This window comes from Periophthalmus magnuspinnatus, chromosome 14 (genome assembly GCF_009829125.3).
Source record: "Periophthalmus magnuspinnatus isolate fPerMag1 chromosome 14, fPerMag1.2.pri, whole genome shotgun sequence".
NCBI classification, from domain to species: domain Eukaryota; kingdom Metazoa; phylum Chordata; class Actinopteri; order Gobiiformes; family Gobiidae; genus Periophthalmus; species Periophthalmus magnuspinnatus.
Window position 1 is genome coordinate 17,382,968 of NC_047139.1, and position 16,476 is coordinate 17,399,443.

The 16,476-nt window shown below is 41.0% G+C and overlaps 1 protein-coding gene across 1 annotated transcript in view; it reads left to right on the top strand.

The window, feature by feature from the left end:
- The window catches only part of sgcd (sarcoglycan, delta (dystrophin-associated glycoprotein)), a 78,820-nt gene that overhangs the window by 27,399 nt on the left and 34,945 nt on the right, over positions 1–16,476 (top strand). The window lies entirely within an intron of this gene.

Below are 16,476 nucleotides of genomic sequence, written 5' to 3' on the forward strand. Positions count from 1 at the left end.
CAATTTACACATCAAGTGAAAGCTACGACATTCATCTTTCTGAATATGTAAACCATTTACACCTGTAATTACCACAGTGCTGACAGAAAAGCCGTTTTTACAGAGAAGTCAGAAATGTGGATTTGGACTTCACTTACCATTGAGCGCTCTGGTTCTGTCAAACATCAACATATTCACACAAAGTTGGGCTCATTCGTTCCGTAAAGGTCCAGAGAATATAATGTAGTCAAGAAATTATCTCCACAAAGGAAGTTAGATCCGCCATGTCCAATCTGCTGCAGGAAAGAGAAATCTGCTCTGTCACTTTTTTGCATTTCTTTTGTCGATTTCAAGCATAATAAACTTCTGACAGCACCAACTTTGTCCCTCATTGCAAAACAAACTTGTTAGCTTGTGATTGACACCAAAGTTGGCCAATAAGGTGGGGGCTGTGGGTTACTGGAGCCGCGGACAGTGAGTGAGAGCTACAGATGACTGAAAGAGTACGCCCCAATCTCCCCCTTGTAGAATCAAATGTTACATTACTCACATTTAGTGATGTTTTCCCCTTAAAGCCAATGAGCAACGGAACCTGAGGATGCATGACATGCAGTGGTTTCCCGTAAACAGACTGACTATGCTGCGTGCGTAAGAGGAGGAGACTGGATACAAAGATCTGCGTGTAAAATTACGCGCACGTAATTGTGTAATTTTACGCAACAGTTTTGTGTTTTAAACATGACGAAATGGACAAAACAAAGGAAGTACACGACCGAGGTGTCTTGTCTAAGGACACAATGACAGAACTAAGGACACAATGACAGAAGTTGGTCCGAGCGGGACTCGATACTCCAACCTTCGGGTTGGGGGACCAAAGCTCTAACCACTGAGCCACTGTCACACTGTACAATCATGTACAGTGTGTTTTTACTTTCCAGTGTGTATTTGTTCACTGTTTGCAGTGTGTGGTTTGTAAATATATATTTATTTTGACTCATACCACTTGTTTTGACTATATTTTATATAGAAATATACATTATATATTGTGTTGAGCAGCTGGGTGTGCAGATACAGATTCCTCTCAGTGTGAGTTTTCAGTAGAGCCTCACTGATGTCTGTGGGTTGAAACATTCAAAAGTGATTGCAGTTTTTCCAAACGTTCTCCAAATGTCTCCATTTGGATAGGTTTGGAGAGGCCTGGACTTACTGATGATAAAATGAGTGTAAAACTTTCATTTTTATCGGTATTGACCTCAAATTTTAAATGTAAGTGGTCAACAATCTTGTCAGTTGAGATACAGTGTATTTTTTGGCCCCAGCTCCCTAGTGTAGCTTTCTACACCTTCATTTTCACACAAAAAATTTAGGCGAGGATGAGAATTTTTTTTTTTTATATGTGTTCCAAAGTGTATAAACGCTCAGCAGACAAACTTACAGTGATTCTGACACCTGTGGGTAAAACTATAGGGTGTTGCCTTTACAAAGACCCCAAACATGTGCATTTACTACTGAGGGTTCAATAATGGTGATCATTTTAATTTGGAGAGGTCAGAACAAAGGCTATTTTACCAAAATGACCTGGAATGCTAAGGGTTAGGTTTTAACCATGTTCTAATATTGTGCTCTCATCAAAAACATACCTGGAGTTGTATTTTGCTTCATTCACTCTTGGGCATGTCAGTTATCAGCTAGTTAAATTTTTTGTCCATGGTAATTCCCTCTGCTGTCAGTAGATGGCGAGCTGCACCAGATCACATGGTGAGTGCTGAAGTTGGGAGCTTTAAGCAACAAAAATAATGCAAAATGTGACCTTTGACCTGCACCCAAACACCTGCTTGTTTTCTATGGATGTTGTTAATCTGTCTATTTTTGACCAGTGTCTGTTTCACTCTTGATTTTCAAACTTTCAATTGGTTAAATCAAAGATGTCACTCAGCCCTAAGAGGCGAGGTCTGCATGATGTGAGTGCGTACACAAATTTGAGCCCAGGCAATGTGATAAATACTTCTTCAGTTTGGTGTGAAATATAATTATTTGGGGTCGTTTATATGAAGTTCATATACATATATGTAGTTTATTTCAGGTCATGAACAAAGTTTTGCATGTTGATGTTTCAGCTGGAGGACCTTTGCTTAGCCTTGAGAGGAGCTGGGAGCTATGTCTACATATTTAAAAGACAAGTCTTTCTTACTTCACATTTATATTTCAATAATGAGAATTGAAGATGTGATGCTTACTTAAATCTGAAGGTTATTCTGGTGGGAAATGGCTATAGTCGACTTGCTTCAGTAAACTGTGTCTCAGGGGAAACTTTTTACTTTTACATTTGACTCATAAAACCTCAGATTTGAGAAACATTTTTCTCGCCCCAGTGCAGATATATCATATAAGAGGCTCTTGAGGTAGAAATAAGTCTGCTGCTGTCTGAATCTAATGATGAATCATTTTATTGTCTAATAATCAGGAAGTGTGTGTTAGCATGCTAGTTATTGTTAGTGGCAAAACTCTGATCTGCTCTCTGAGAGCTATGAAAAGCTCATGGAAATACTTAGGATGCTCTGAATGCAAAAGGCAAGTGAGGAATAAGTTTGGACGACTGCAAACTGTTCAAAATGAACTAGTTCTACTTTTTAAGACAAATCAGGTACAGAGGCTTTAAATAGATGTATTTTTCATGTTTGATGAAGAGGAAAAAACTAAGAACATAAACTTTGTGTAAAGTCAGGACTTTCCGTTGTTATTTCTCAAACTTGGATCAATTGCATCATTTTTCAGGAAGTGCATTTGAATCTAAACACAAGTGAAAGTGTAATCCTATTTGTCTGCTTTATTCAGCCGACCGTGAGGCTCCATTTGAACGTTTGTGCCAAGAAGTTTCTGTAAAACTTGTTTCTGAGAGGAGCTGTATTAAATCCACCGCTCTTAGTAAGTCAGCGCATTAAAGTATTGCAATTTGGGAGCGACAGTGGCTCAGTTGATGGAGTGTTTCTCCACTGATCCGAAGCTTGGCGGTTCAGTTCCTGCTCTCAACAAAAACAACACTGGCAGAGCGGTCAGATCCACTGACCGATAGGTTGGTGGTGCGATTCCAGCTCCCACAGATGAATGCTGTCATTGTGTCCTTGGACAAGACACTTAACCCACCTCACTCCCAGTCTCTGTGTACACTGGTGTATCTGGAGTATGAATATGTGTGTGTGAATGGGTGAGTAGTTCCTTAATGTAAAGAGCACTTTGAGTGTCTGGAACATATATATAATATGTGTGACCTATATATGTGTGGCCTAAACATGGCCGCCCACTGAACCCATGGTGCGAGTTTAGCCTTTAGCAGCTAGGTACATCCGAACTTGCCCATGAACCATGCACAGTTGAGCTACTCCCCAATAGACTTTGTGTGACGAGAGCGAGTGGAGCAACTGCACAAGAGGCAAGGGAGTAATAAATAATATAAATGCTAATGTTTGTGCTTGCAGGAGCTTCTAAACCATGTTTTAAATCTGCGGGTCATTCATGACAGTTGGGCTCGTCCACATCGCTCACTTATGTTGTACCATGGGACCGCTCTAACCAATCAGAGCTTGAGCTTAGCTAGGGCGTACACAGAGCTTAGTAGCTAATGATTAAAACGAGTTGTTTTAAGACAACAGACAGATTTTGAGCTGAGAAAAAGTTTAATCTGAAAATAAGTTAAAAATTGCCACAAAATTTGACCTTTGTGAAAGTTGTAGGTGTCCTGTCAGTCCCTGTCCATCCCTGTCAGTCCCTGTCAGCCAAACATGAGTAGTTTGTGTTTAAATTGTGCTCTATGAGAAAATTTTTTGGGAAGGAGTTATTTTTTCATTGTAGTACCAATGAGTGGCCACTAGTTGAACTCGATACAACTCTAAGCTGCAATATACTTAACCAGTTATTAGATCAATGGTCTTATAGTCCATGTGTGACCCCTGAACTTTGACCCAGCTGTTTTCAGTAACTTTTGACAAAGAAACTAGTGCCACCTTCAGGACAGCAATGAACAACATAAATCTGCAGAATGAAAAATAAAAACTGTGGGCTTTAATGAGGTGTGGCATGTTCATATTTATTGAGCTGATTTTTATCCAAGTGTCTGTGTCTGAACAGGGTCAGTTCTGAGGTATGGAACCAAAATGTAAAATAAAGTCATATTTGTTTAGCCTCAGTACGTATATGGTGTGTATATGGTGTGTAAAAGCAGCTTTTAAGGTTAATATGAGACTGCTGTGTGCTGTCTGCATCTGATTATAAAGCTTTTTAATCATCAGTGAACCAAGAAGTAAGAACTGTACGCAGTTAGCATGCTAGATATTGTTTGCATTACAGTGACGACCTCTGAAAGTTGTGAAAATTGCTTATAAACTCATCACCGTCAGTAATTAGTATGCTACAATTGCAAACAGACAGAGCGCTTTTTAAATATATTTCACTTTAGTGGGGTTTGTTATGGACACAGACTCACCAAACAGCTCATTACAAAACTTTAAAATATTCATATTTGTCAGTCTTTGAGCAGTCCAGCTCTCTTGCCTGCTGCAGAGTTTTAAACTAGCATCATTTCTGGGCAGAGTGAGAGTTTGTGGAAGTCTGCGATGAAATGGAAATGTGTTTGAGTGAATTTGGCTTGTATAATTTTGAGATCGTGGGTTGAGTCAGACCATCATTCAAAACCTCTCCGATCCCTCTGTGCTGCCAAGTGTCTTTTGCCTTTCAATCGCCCCTTTTACCTAACAAAATCAATTGGTTTCATAGATAATTTGGCAAATACGTTTAGCCACTAACCTTAGCCGCTAACTCGGGCGACTGACAAGGAAATGCTTTTAGCCGCAGTGGAGGAGATTGGAGAGGCTTGACCTGAATTGGGGTCGTGTGACGGAAAGTGGTGCATGATGGGAAAAGACCATGCAAACTTCAATCACAAGTAGAGGTATTTTTGGTCCAGAGCCGCGCTGTGTGCTGCTCTGTGGGCCTGTGGATCTGTAGTCTGTGGGTCTGTGAGTCTTTGGTCTATGAGTTTGTGATCTGTGGGTCTGTGGTCTATGGGTCTGTGGACTGTGGGTCTATGGGTCTGTGGGTCTGTGGTCTGTGGGTCTGTGGTCTATGGGTCTGTGGACTGTGGGTCTGTGGGTCTGTGGTGGTACAGTTTCCTGAATCTGAATTAAACATGAGGGCTTCACACTGGGATGCATCCCACATTTAAACAGTACAGAAAACAGAAACGACAAGAGCTGAGTATCTTACAGCAGTGAGACGATGATGAGCTCGTGATGGTAAAGGGCCAGTGCTTAATGGTTTGTATCATTTATGCAGCCTGAGTTCACACGTGCCTTCGTTTGATCCTGGTTTGATCCTGGTGGAGGTTTTGTGGGTGGAGTTCACACGTGCCCTGGTTTGATCCTGGTGGTGGTTTTTGGGGGTGGATGAGACGAGGTGCAGCGTCTAGATCCTTCTAGAGTCCTGTCATCATGGATCTATTAAAAGAACTGGATAAGACACTCAGCTTGTCCTGGTGCGACATAGACTAGTGGCCTCTCTAGGTACTGCAGCTCCCAGGATCTCCGGCCCAGATAAAAGTCTCCCATAGAATAGAATGCAAACTGCCTATGGTCGGCTGACAGGGCATCCAGAGCTTTCGCAAAGGGTGGGTTTTATAGTGTTTCTTCTCTATTTTCACAACATGAACTTTTGAGAACGTTTAAATCTTCAAAGCTCGAAAAAGTTAGATTTATACGATTCAGCCTAGTCCTCCCCTGAGCCTGTGTTAGCCGCCAACTGTTTCTGATATCACATGAATCGGAGGAGCTAGTGCCTATTGAGGAAGTAATGTTTAAGAAAAATGTTTTTTGCCGTTTCACTCCATAAAGAGCACCGTGTGTAACCTGCTGCTGCTTAACCCGAAACTAAACCAAAAGACTAAAACTGTAAAGATCCTGGACATCAGATGTGTTTTGAAGCTCAGAACAGCATTCTACTGCTCACATGAAAGACACAAATATTAAATAAAAACTGAAATAATACATTTTATATATTTATACAGTCACAGATGTAGCTTTGTTCTTTTTAAGTTTGGCTCATTACCAACACTCACTGATTGAAAAGAACCTTTACTTTCTTCACCATTTAATATGGTGTTGTGCTATAAATATTTAACAGTTGCTCTTTGTAAATCTCCCCACATCATGAGCCCTGCAGCGGTTCAGCCTCCCTCGTCCCACAGGGGGCGTCGGAGAGGGGCCGCTCTGCCTGATCTGGGCCCTCGACACTGGGGCGGAGGGCGCTGACCTTGCCCCTCTCGCTGGAGCCCAGGTCCCACAGAGTGTTGTTTATTCATGTGGACTGGTCCGGTGAGGAAGGTGTAAGTTTGGCAAGGTCAGGCCAATGCAGTGAATAGGAAACAGTGAAGAGAGACGAGGTTCTGGTTCAAGACGAGGTAGAGTCTTTGTCTTGGGACCAAACTTCAAGCTGTTGTTAATTTTTTCTGATCCAGAGTTAATGAAGATAAATGGTCTTTATGCTGCGTCCGCGTAGGAAGTGAAATCAGGTAAATGCAAATGAGTGATTGTGGTCCCAAACCGGCCCGTGCGCTTCTGCACCACAAACTGTATATTAAATGGACATAGCCAACCTGCTAGCTGCGGCGTTCCAAACAGAAAGTGAACAAGGGCGCTTAAGGCTCCATCGACTCCATTTCACTTTATAGTGAAAAATTGTTACATCTCTCTGTAACTGCTACATGATCCTGGTTGTTATTTTGCTATTTATATATTATATTTATAACAGATCAATCGGGCTGCTGAGGGCACTCCCGCTAGCATTAGCAACAGGTTTGATTGACATCGTTACTAAGAACCTGTTCCCTGCTAAACCAGTGTTGCAGGTGGGAAGGGCCATTACGTACATCAGCCTTGCTCATGATTGGATCTTTGGTTGCTATGATACTCAGTCAGAATTCCAAATATGGAACTTGGCTTCAAATTGGCCCCTGTAACTGCTTTAGCCTCGATGAGCTTCATTTGACTGGAGATGAATGCTGTGGCTGACGTCACACTCCCTCAGTCCACTTCTTTATACAGTCTATGCTCTGCACTCAGAGAAAAGCTGGAGAGAAAGAGCCCGCTCATCCATAGAACTCACTGTTGGTGTCGATTTAACCCTGAAAAGTTTTTATGGAAACTTTTTCCAGCTAATTTCTGATCATTATTTCTTGTGTGAAATTAAAAAACTATTATTTTCCAAGTACCATTCATTTCCATTTTCTTCCGCTTATTCAACCTGGCCAAAGTTACTGGTCAGCTCCGTGGAGAGATGATCTTGTTCGCAGTAAGAATGAAAGTATTTTTGAGCAGTAAAAACACCTGGAATTTCACGAAAGCAGGATGTACAAGTTTAAAGCTACACTATGAAATTCCATGATTCCAGGCAAAGCGATGTCATCATCATGGAGAAAATTGTGCTCCTCCTCTTACAATCTTCCTTTACATTCATTCATTTTGTATTTCCTCACTTTGCAAAAGCAGAACTCCAACATAATTAGACCACTCTGCATTGTTTACATTTAATTATAAACCGTTCTAACACAATTTATTTTAATTAACAGGCGGAATTGCCAGCTCGCGTATGATTCCATTTGGAGCAGCGTTTTTCCCCTCTCTCTGTCTGTCCAGATCGCCGCCTCGCCCTCCGCTCCCTCTCTCACAAAAGGAAAACTAATTCAACCATTTTTATTCCAAATCCTTGAACAAATGTACGAGTGTGACCATGTGCACTTAAGATGTACCTTTTCAATTTCACCAGTGACAGCTTTCATTCCGTCTGCCATTTATCATAAAAGTCTCATTTAACCAACACGGCTCTGCCTCCTCAAACCTGCAGATCTTCGTGCTCCATCTCTCATCGTCTGTTCAGCTCGAAACCTCCACAAATTACTCCGCATTTTTCTCCAATAAGGCATTGAACACGGCAGATTATGTGTCCACTTTGCACTGATAGGCGTTTGGCTGGACAGATCCCGGGTGTCTTCTCTCGTCGATGGAGAATTGTTGGCGACTGGTGCAGACAGAAAGGCGGCCATTTTGTGCCTGATTGCGCCGTTTTGGACAAGGCTTTGTCGTTTTGTCTCACGTTTGGAAAAAGAGAGAGTATGTTCTTTGTGATTTGGACGTTGTAACTGATGATGTGAGTTATTTCTGGTTTTTTTTTTTTTTTTTTTTTTTTTTTTTTTTTTTTTTTGGATGACAATTACAGCTATTTCTTTGCTAGTTTCAAGGCTACAGTAAGTGGAGCCCATCCACTTCTGGTTCCTCAAAGCTTCATTAATTTGTCCCAAAAAACTATACAAAGAAAATATATGTTGTACTTTGCAGTTATCACATAAGCCTCCATCAGTGCCTTTTTTTTTTTTCAAGTTAATTGGAAAAATAACTCAAAATTGCACTTCCCCAACTAAAGCCGTCTCAAAGTTGAGCTCCTGCTTGAAATGAAAACAAAAGTTCCACAGTATGGCTTTACTCTGCAAGGGGACAAAGTATTACAGGGTTTCAGACGACATCACAACATTCTATAGCCCAATAATATTTAGTGCAGATGGGGACAGATAGAATGAATATTGTTAAAATGCAGCTTTATGTTGAAATCATAGCCTGTATGTATAAATGGACATAGCTTACCTGCTAGCCACCACGTTACAAACAGGAAGTGATCATGGGCGCACTCCATCGACTCTGGCTAAAATTCACTTTACGTTGAAAAACTGTGGTCCCTCTCTCTGTAACTGCTGCTGTCACACTCGTCATTTTGGTCTTAAATTGTTCACATTAGCCCTTTCTACGTGATCCTAGGGTTTTTATTTGGCTATTGCGTCCGTAAATCAAGATATGAACATTAATAACAGATCAATCAGGCTAGCGTTAGCAACAGGTTTGATTGACAGTACCTTTACCTTTAAACTGCCTGGCACCGGATTGGCTCTTTAGTTGCTATGATACTCACGGTTGGAATTCCAAATATGGAATTGTATCCGATAGGGAAAGCTGGCTCTTGCCCTCCATTTGAAAGTATGGCATCATCAATTATTTCTGAAAACTGAAAACTCCTGGGTAAAGATAAATTTAATGCTGAACTGCGGACCATCCATGACAAAACAAAAACATCACAAATTAAACATTACAAGTAGGTGTTTTAATTGTCTGACCAACTTTAATTCGACCTAGCCTTTTGTCTGGACAAGGCCCCAAGATTCCCCATTTTCTTTCAAACTCTCTGGTGAATGATTCCCGGGATTAACTTAAACTCCTCTTCCTCCCTGAGCTCAAATGCGTCTGATTCATGCCTGGAAGTTACTGCTCACTGTGGGCACAATTAAAACTGCTCTTCCCTACAACGCAAACACTGGCAAAAAGGTCAAACAAGACGCAACTGGAACATCGAGATAAAAAAGACTTTCAATTTAACTTTAGCGATTCGTTTTGTGGATTGAAAGCCGTAATGAGCATGAAGCAGTGGGCGTGTGGCGCATTTGAGTACTGTGAAATGATGTTATAGCCGTAGATGCTAATTACATCTGACAGAGAGTAAGCTAACTTCCACAATCCAGCGCTAGAAGGGTGACTAATAAAATACATGATCCCTAATGGGAGTATTAGCACGCTGCAAGGCTTCCGTAATTAGCCTACGTGGGGAGCTGAACGGCGACATGGCTAACAATAGGTGGCAGCGCACAGGCAATAGGTGGCGGTGTGCAGCTCGGAGGTGTTTGGAAATAAGAGAGGAAATATTTACATGGCGCCCCGCTGTTTACACAAGGTTTTAATCAAGGATCGCACCAGAGAAAGATAATGACACCAGATATGGAGAGGTCAAAATGAATTAAATCAATGGGGCTGGTTTCAGATTACATTAGAGTGATCTATAGGCCTGTGGAGGGTTTAATGTGATGTGGGCAGAGGAAAATACGTTTGTTTATCACTTGTGTATGGACAGGTATATTAACATAATGGACCGTTACAGTCAATTATGAGATTCAACATTTGTGAATTTTCCTTTGAAGTATCATAAAAATACAATATAATTAATACAGGAATACTGGATCCAATCTCAGTGAAGCGACTAGTTGCGTAATTCATAAATGATCATAATTACTAAGCGGTTAATCACGTCCGCGCACGCTACATATATAATATGGGTCTGTAGCTAGAAACAAATATATGAGTAAATGTATTGGACCTGATCAGACTTGTATATAAACCATACCAGCCAAAAGTTTGGACACACCCTCTCATTTATCTTTATTTTTACTACTTTCTACATTTTATATACACACAGACATCAAATATATGAAGTAAGATATATGGAATTATGCAGTAAAGAAAATAAAGTGAAATAGTTCCACTAAATATGTTTCGACAAAGCAAAGATTGGATACTTTGAAGATATGAATATAAAAGAGTGTTTTTTTTCTTTACTACATAATTTCATATACAGTGCGTATGGAAAGTATTCAGACCGCCTTAAATTCTGTAAAAATTTCAACAATTTTGTGTTGTGTGTCAATATGGGGTGCTGTGTGTACATTAACGAGGGGGGGGAAAAATTACTTGAATGATTTTAACAAATGGTTTCAATACAACAGAGTGAAAAATGTAAGGGTCTGAATACTTTCCATACCCACTATATCTTACTTCATATATTTGATGTCTTGTTTGTCTCTGTTTGTATGAAAAAATGAGAAAGTAAAAAAAAATAAAATAAATAAGATAAAAAAATCATTAAATGAGAGGGAGTGTCCAAACTTTCTATCTGCATGAAAATAATCTCTAGCCTTGATTTGTATTCTGTCAGGTTCATCTTCCTCCTTCTTGTTTCTCCTGCTCCTCCTGCTCCTCCTCGTCACATGTTGAATGGTTTAATCACTGCAGTTTTGAGCTGAAATCAGGCCAGGCTTGTTCTGCTTTTGGCTTCAGTCACGCCGCTTTCTCCTCTGTATAAAATCATCTGAGAATCACAGAGGCCTGAGATGGAGGCACCACAGTCTAACAGGACAAGAGACATGAGGACCACTGTCTCCATGGAGATGTGAGGACCACCGTCTCCCTGGAGATGTGAGGACCACTGTCTCCATGGAGATCTGAGGACCACTGTCTCCATGGAGATCTGAGGACCACCGTCTCCCTGGAGATGTGAGTGCTTTGCCTGGAAAATTCTGCAGTGTTGCATTAAACTAATCTTTCTCCATGGAAACCAGCAGGTGATGACACTAGGCCAAGCTACAGGTTAAATCTTTGGAGAGGTGACCACCCTCACAACAATGTATTCATGTTGTTGTTTTTTTTCAGCTATACTAACATCTAAAGATATGTTAGTTCAATGTCATATTGTGGAATTCCAGGAAGACAAAAATCTCCTTGGAGATAATTGAGCGGTGTATGTGATTTATTTTATTTATTTATTTAGTAGGAACAAGTGTGTGCATTAGATTTGTAACATGCTACAGCACCTTAACCAAGGTTAATTTGCAAAATATCCTCTTTAAGAAAATATATACCTTTTAAATGAATGTGTCTTCAAACTGACTTTACTTTGGATCAACCCAATTATATATAATTAAATGAAAACAAAAAATGTATATTAAAAGTCTATATTTTGACAGAATGATGAGCGGCATCATCCAGGACTCCAACTTGGGTCCATCTTGTTTTGAGGCAAGAGTGCTAACCAACTTTCATCTTTTTCCAACTTAAAATATCAAATCTGAAACTCAAAAAGAAGTTGGAAGTTGAACAAAAGCTGAAGTTTGGCTGGGCTGGGTCTGGCGTGATCTGGGCAGTGGGCAGTCGCCTCAGGGGCAGTGGGACACTATGAGAGTGGACACTCTGTGGTCAGCTCCTGTCCACTTCAGCCTGATTGATGAGCTGCAGATACTTCCTCTCTCTTTACTTTCTTCTTCTTAAACTCTATCTTTTCTCTGTGAGCTTAGCCTGAACTTTTGACTGTGGGCTAATGGGAGTCGTCAGCACAGCCAGAGAAGGCTTCATGAACACTTACACAGCAGTGCATTTGAGTGCAGCGCGCTGAAGAAATCCACGAAAGTTTGAGAAAAGAAGGTCCATGTCAGCAATTTCTCCCATTCTCCTTATTACAATGAGCAGTGAACGCAGCACGCTCAGACACACTGCGGCATGTGAGCAGTCTGTGAGGCAGGGGAGGCAGGAATGCTAATACAATCACCAACGTATGGAAGACTCTCAGAATTCCAAGCTTCAACCCTGACACTATTTATAAACTTTATCAGAATGATCGGAAATACATGTGGTGTAGTTTTGAGGACTCTGACCATAAGTCCTCCTTGAACAATTCTCTTAACCAACGGTTAAAGGGACTAAAATGGTCAACTCCTTGTGGTCTACACTATAGACTGTATATATAAATGGACACAGCTAACCTGCTAATCGCTATGTTCCTGTAGCCACTAAGAGATCATGGCTCAATCAACTCCAATTGACTCTACATTGAAAAATTGTGACCCGTCTCTGTGTATATGCTGCTGTCAGACTCGTCATTTTGATCTTAAAATGTTCATATTAACTCACTGTTCATGATCCTGGTGTTTTTATTTCACTATTGTGTGTGTAAATCAAAATATGAATATTAATAACAGACAAATCAGGCGCTTTCTTTCCCCGAGGTTTCTCCCGCTAGTGTTAGCAACAGATTTGACTGGCAGCGTTGCTAAGTGCCAGCTCCCTGCTAAACCGGCGGTGCAAGAGGGAAGGGGCGTTACCTTCATCTCCTCCTCCTCTGTCTGAGTGGTGTTTACCAGGCCCATTAGAGCCGGTTTGTGACTTTTAAAAAATTTTATTGACTAGTGACCAGGACCATCTGTGGAGAGACATGGACAAACTGCATCTGCTTTTGTCTCCCACATCTGATCACTCATATTAGTGAGGTCAGGTATAGAAACAAGACGGCAACTCACTGACCAACTGCTGCTCACTGCTTCATTTGAATGTTGTTTCCAGGGGCGACCGAGGGGTAGAATAAACGAACCCGAGAAATAGGTTTTGTGCACAGCAGCACACAACCTGTTAAAATTCAAATTAATGAAAATAAAGACTATCCAATTTGTATTTATTTTTTTTTTTTTATGTAGAATACTTCAGTTTGTGGTCTTGTTTTAATATTTATTATGCCTCAAAATTAGCATTAGCGTTAGCATTGAGGCAAAAACGCGTCTCTTTCTAAACACAGAAGTGTCCTCTGGTGAAGTAATCATTTTATTTGTGTAATGTTTAACATGTTGTGACGTCCGCCCAGAGCTCCCTGGCCACTGTCTCACCCTAACACCCTAACCTCTGACCCCTGACCCCTAACCCACCCACAGCTCCCTGTTCACTGCCTGATCTTTAAATATTTATTCATTTTAGTGTGACTCAGTAAAAACCTCATAGAGATAAAACTGGACAGGTTGAGGGCGCTGTTGTGCAAGAACCTATTAGAAGTTTCAGACGCCATCACCACATTCTATAGGCCAATATTATTTAATACAGATGGGGCAGGTTAAATAAATATTGCTAAAATGCAGTGTTGTAACATATCACAGTGAGTTCTTGGTACTAGTCACAAATAGAAATGATCAGGTTCAGCATTTGCTGTGAAATATGGAAAAGAAGATGTAATCAGCAGGAAAACTGTCTCTGTCTCCATGTGTGAGTATGACATCATCACAGTCTGGAATCTGAAATCAATAAACCATCAATAAAACTGAGTCAGTGAATAGGCCTTCTTGCAAAAGATTGATCCAATATAAATTGGTATTGATGTTTATTGATGAAAAAGAGAGGCCTGTCCACGCGCTGTGTCAAATGTGAGAGCATAAAAAAACAAGAGCATAAAGTATGAGTTTAGACACTGCTGGAGAGGAGCTGTTGGTTGGGTCAGAGGAGCCGTTGATTGGCACAGGGGAGCCGTTGGTTGGCTCAGGGGAGCTGTTGATTGGCTCTGAGAAGCCGTTGGTTGGATCAGAGGAGCCGTTGATTGGCTCTGAGGAGCCGTTGGTTAGATCAGAGGAGCCTTTGGTTAGATCAAAGGAGCTGTTGGTTAGATCAGAGGAGCCGTTGGTTGGCTCTGAGGAGCCGTTGGTTAGATCAGAGGAGCCGTTAGTTGGCTCTGAGGAGCCGTTGGTTAGATCAGAGGAGCCGTTGGTTAGATCAGAGGAGCCGTTAGTTGGATCAGAGGAGCCGTTAGTTGGATGTGAGGAGCTGCTGGTTAGATCTGATCAAATGAGCCAAAAGTGTCCCACAGAAAGCTGTGCCTGGAGTTAAAATTTGGGGTAATTTTGATGTTCTGCTTTTTGCGTCCAAATGGAGGACATCTGCTCAGTAATAATAATGTGGGAAGATTGTCGTCAGTTTGATCCTCTGTCACAGAGGAGGGACTGTGGCCTTGGATCAGGCTCTCTCAGTGATTGACAGCTCAGGGCTCACATCTGCACATATGAAAATGTGTGTTTTTAAATATACATTTCTGTATTTATATTATACAAGACCTTCAACATATAGATCTGATGGGTTTAATTAAATCTAGTCTCATTGGACACACCCTGTGAGCTGCTGGATACTAATATTAAAGGTGGGCTATGTAATTTTCACCTGCCGTCTCATGTTTTACTGTCTGGTATATGATCCGTGACATGAGCTAGTGTTGTCGCATGCTTGTCTCCATGACGATCAACAGGTTTAATGCCATACTTTGGAACATTCCTGGCCATGCAATAACTACTTCATGAAAACATGCACGTGGCATATCCTCAACCACAAAATTTCCACAAATCTTTTACCACATATAACAACAGTGGCTCAGTTGGTAGTCCATTTGTCCAATGATCAGAAGGTTGACGGTTTGAATCCCACACTGGACATAAACATCATTGGTACAACGGTCAGATCATTGGTAGAGCGGTCAGATCCACTGACCCACAGGTTGGTGGTGTGATTCCAGCTCCCACAGATGAATGCTGTAATTGTGTCCTTAGTCAAGACACTTAACCCACCTCACCTTGTATGAATGAGTGTGTGAATGAGTGATGTTCCGTGATGTTTGAGTCCTGAAGGTGGAACAGCGCTGTATACACATGTGACCATTTACCATGTGATATTTTCATATTTGCAGAGGACATTCTAGTACATTTCAAAGTCCAGTTTCTATTTCTTTGCAGCTAATTACGCAGCCGTATTAGCCTCTATCTTTGATGACCTCTACTGGTGAAACGTGTGAGTTGACAAATGACTTCCTCAGTATTTTACCTGTGACTTTGTGACTGAGACCTACAGCGCCATCCGGCTGATTTGAAAGCGGATTATGTGCCGTGTCATTGCCCATGGAACAAATGCATAAAACATAAGGCCTGTGTTTCCTCTATAGACCCGAACGAGGAACTGGCTGTTATAGACGACATTGTACAAAGTCAAGTTAATAAGGCGGAGTCTGTGCCGCGGGCTTGTCATGTTTTAAAGAGAAATAAAGGTATTGATGGTAGTGAGACCTGAAGCGCCGTAAATATTATAGTGATTTTATTAGCATATATCCACATGCTCGGACTCTTATGTCTTTGTTTTTGTGTGAGCTTTAGCCTGTGGATGTGCAGAATCGTGCCAGGTTTGTGAAATATCTCCATTCAATAACAATGCATTTATTACATCGTGCTTGTAAGCTAACGCCATTCAACACTAGGTCTGCGTGTGCCTGTAAGCTAATGCCATTCCAAATCTATCAGTTATAACGTTAAAGGCTTTGTACAGTTGTCATTGTCCTTGAAAATAAGTCCCTTTGCGCTGTATTAAGATCACATAGGTCTCAGTGTGTGGGCTCTTACACCTCCTACTAGGGCTGTCAAAAGTATCGAAAATGAAATCCTCATCGATACTAAAAGTAGTATCAAAATTAGATATGGCTTTAAGCAGCTATTGATACTAAAAAAGTCCCATTGATAGGACAGAAATTAACCTTTCCTGAATAACTTTAGAATGATCTTGAGCTGTATCAGAAACATAGCCTGTATAAAGAAGTGGACCAAGTGAGTGTCACATCACCTATAGCGTTTGGCTTCAGTCTCATGGTGGCTTGCAGTTATAAGGGCCAATTTGGAGCCAAGTTCCATATCTGGAATTTCAATTATGAGTATCATAGCAACCAAATAGCCAATCTGGAGTGAGGCTGTTGAAGGTAACGCCCCTTCCCACCCACATCACTGGTTTAGCAAGGTGCGGGAGCTTAGCAACAATGTTGATCAAAACTGTTGTCAAAACTAATGCTAGCAGGCGCGACCTCGGGGAAACAAGGCGCTTGATTTGTCTGTAATTAATGTTCATATCTTGATATACGGACACAATAGTGAAATAAAAAAAATAAATAATGTAGAGTGGGTTAGTACGAACATTTTAACACCAAAATGACGAGCCTCACAGCAGCAGTTACAAAGAGAGGGGC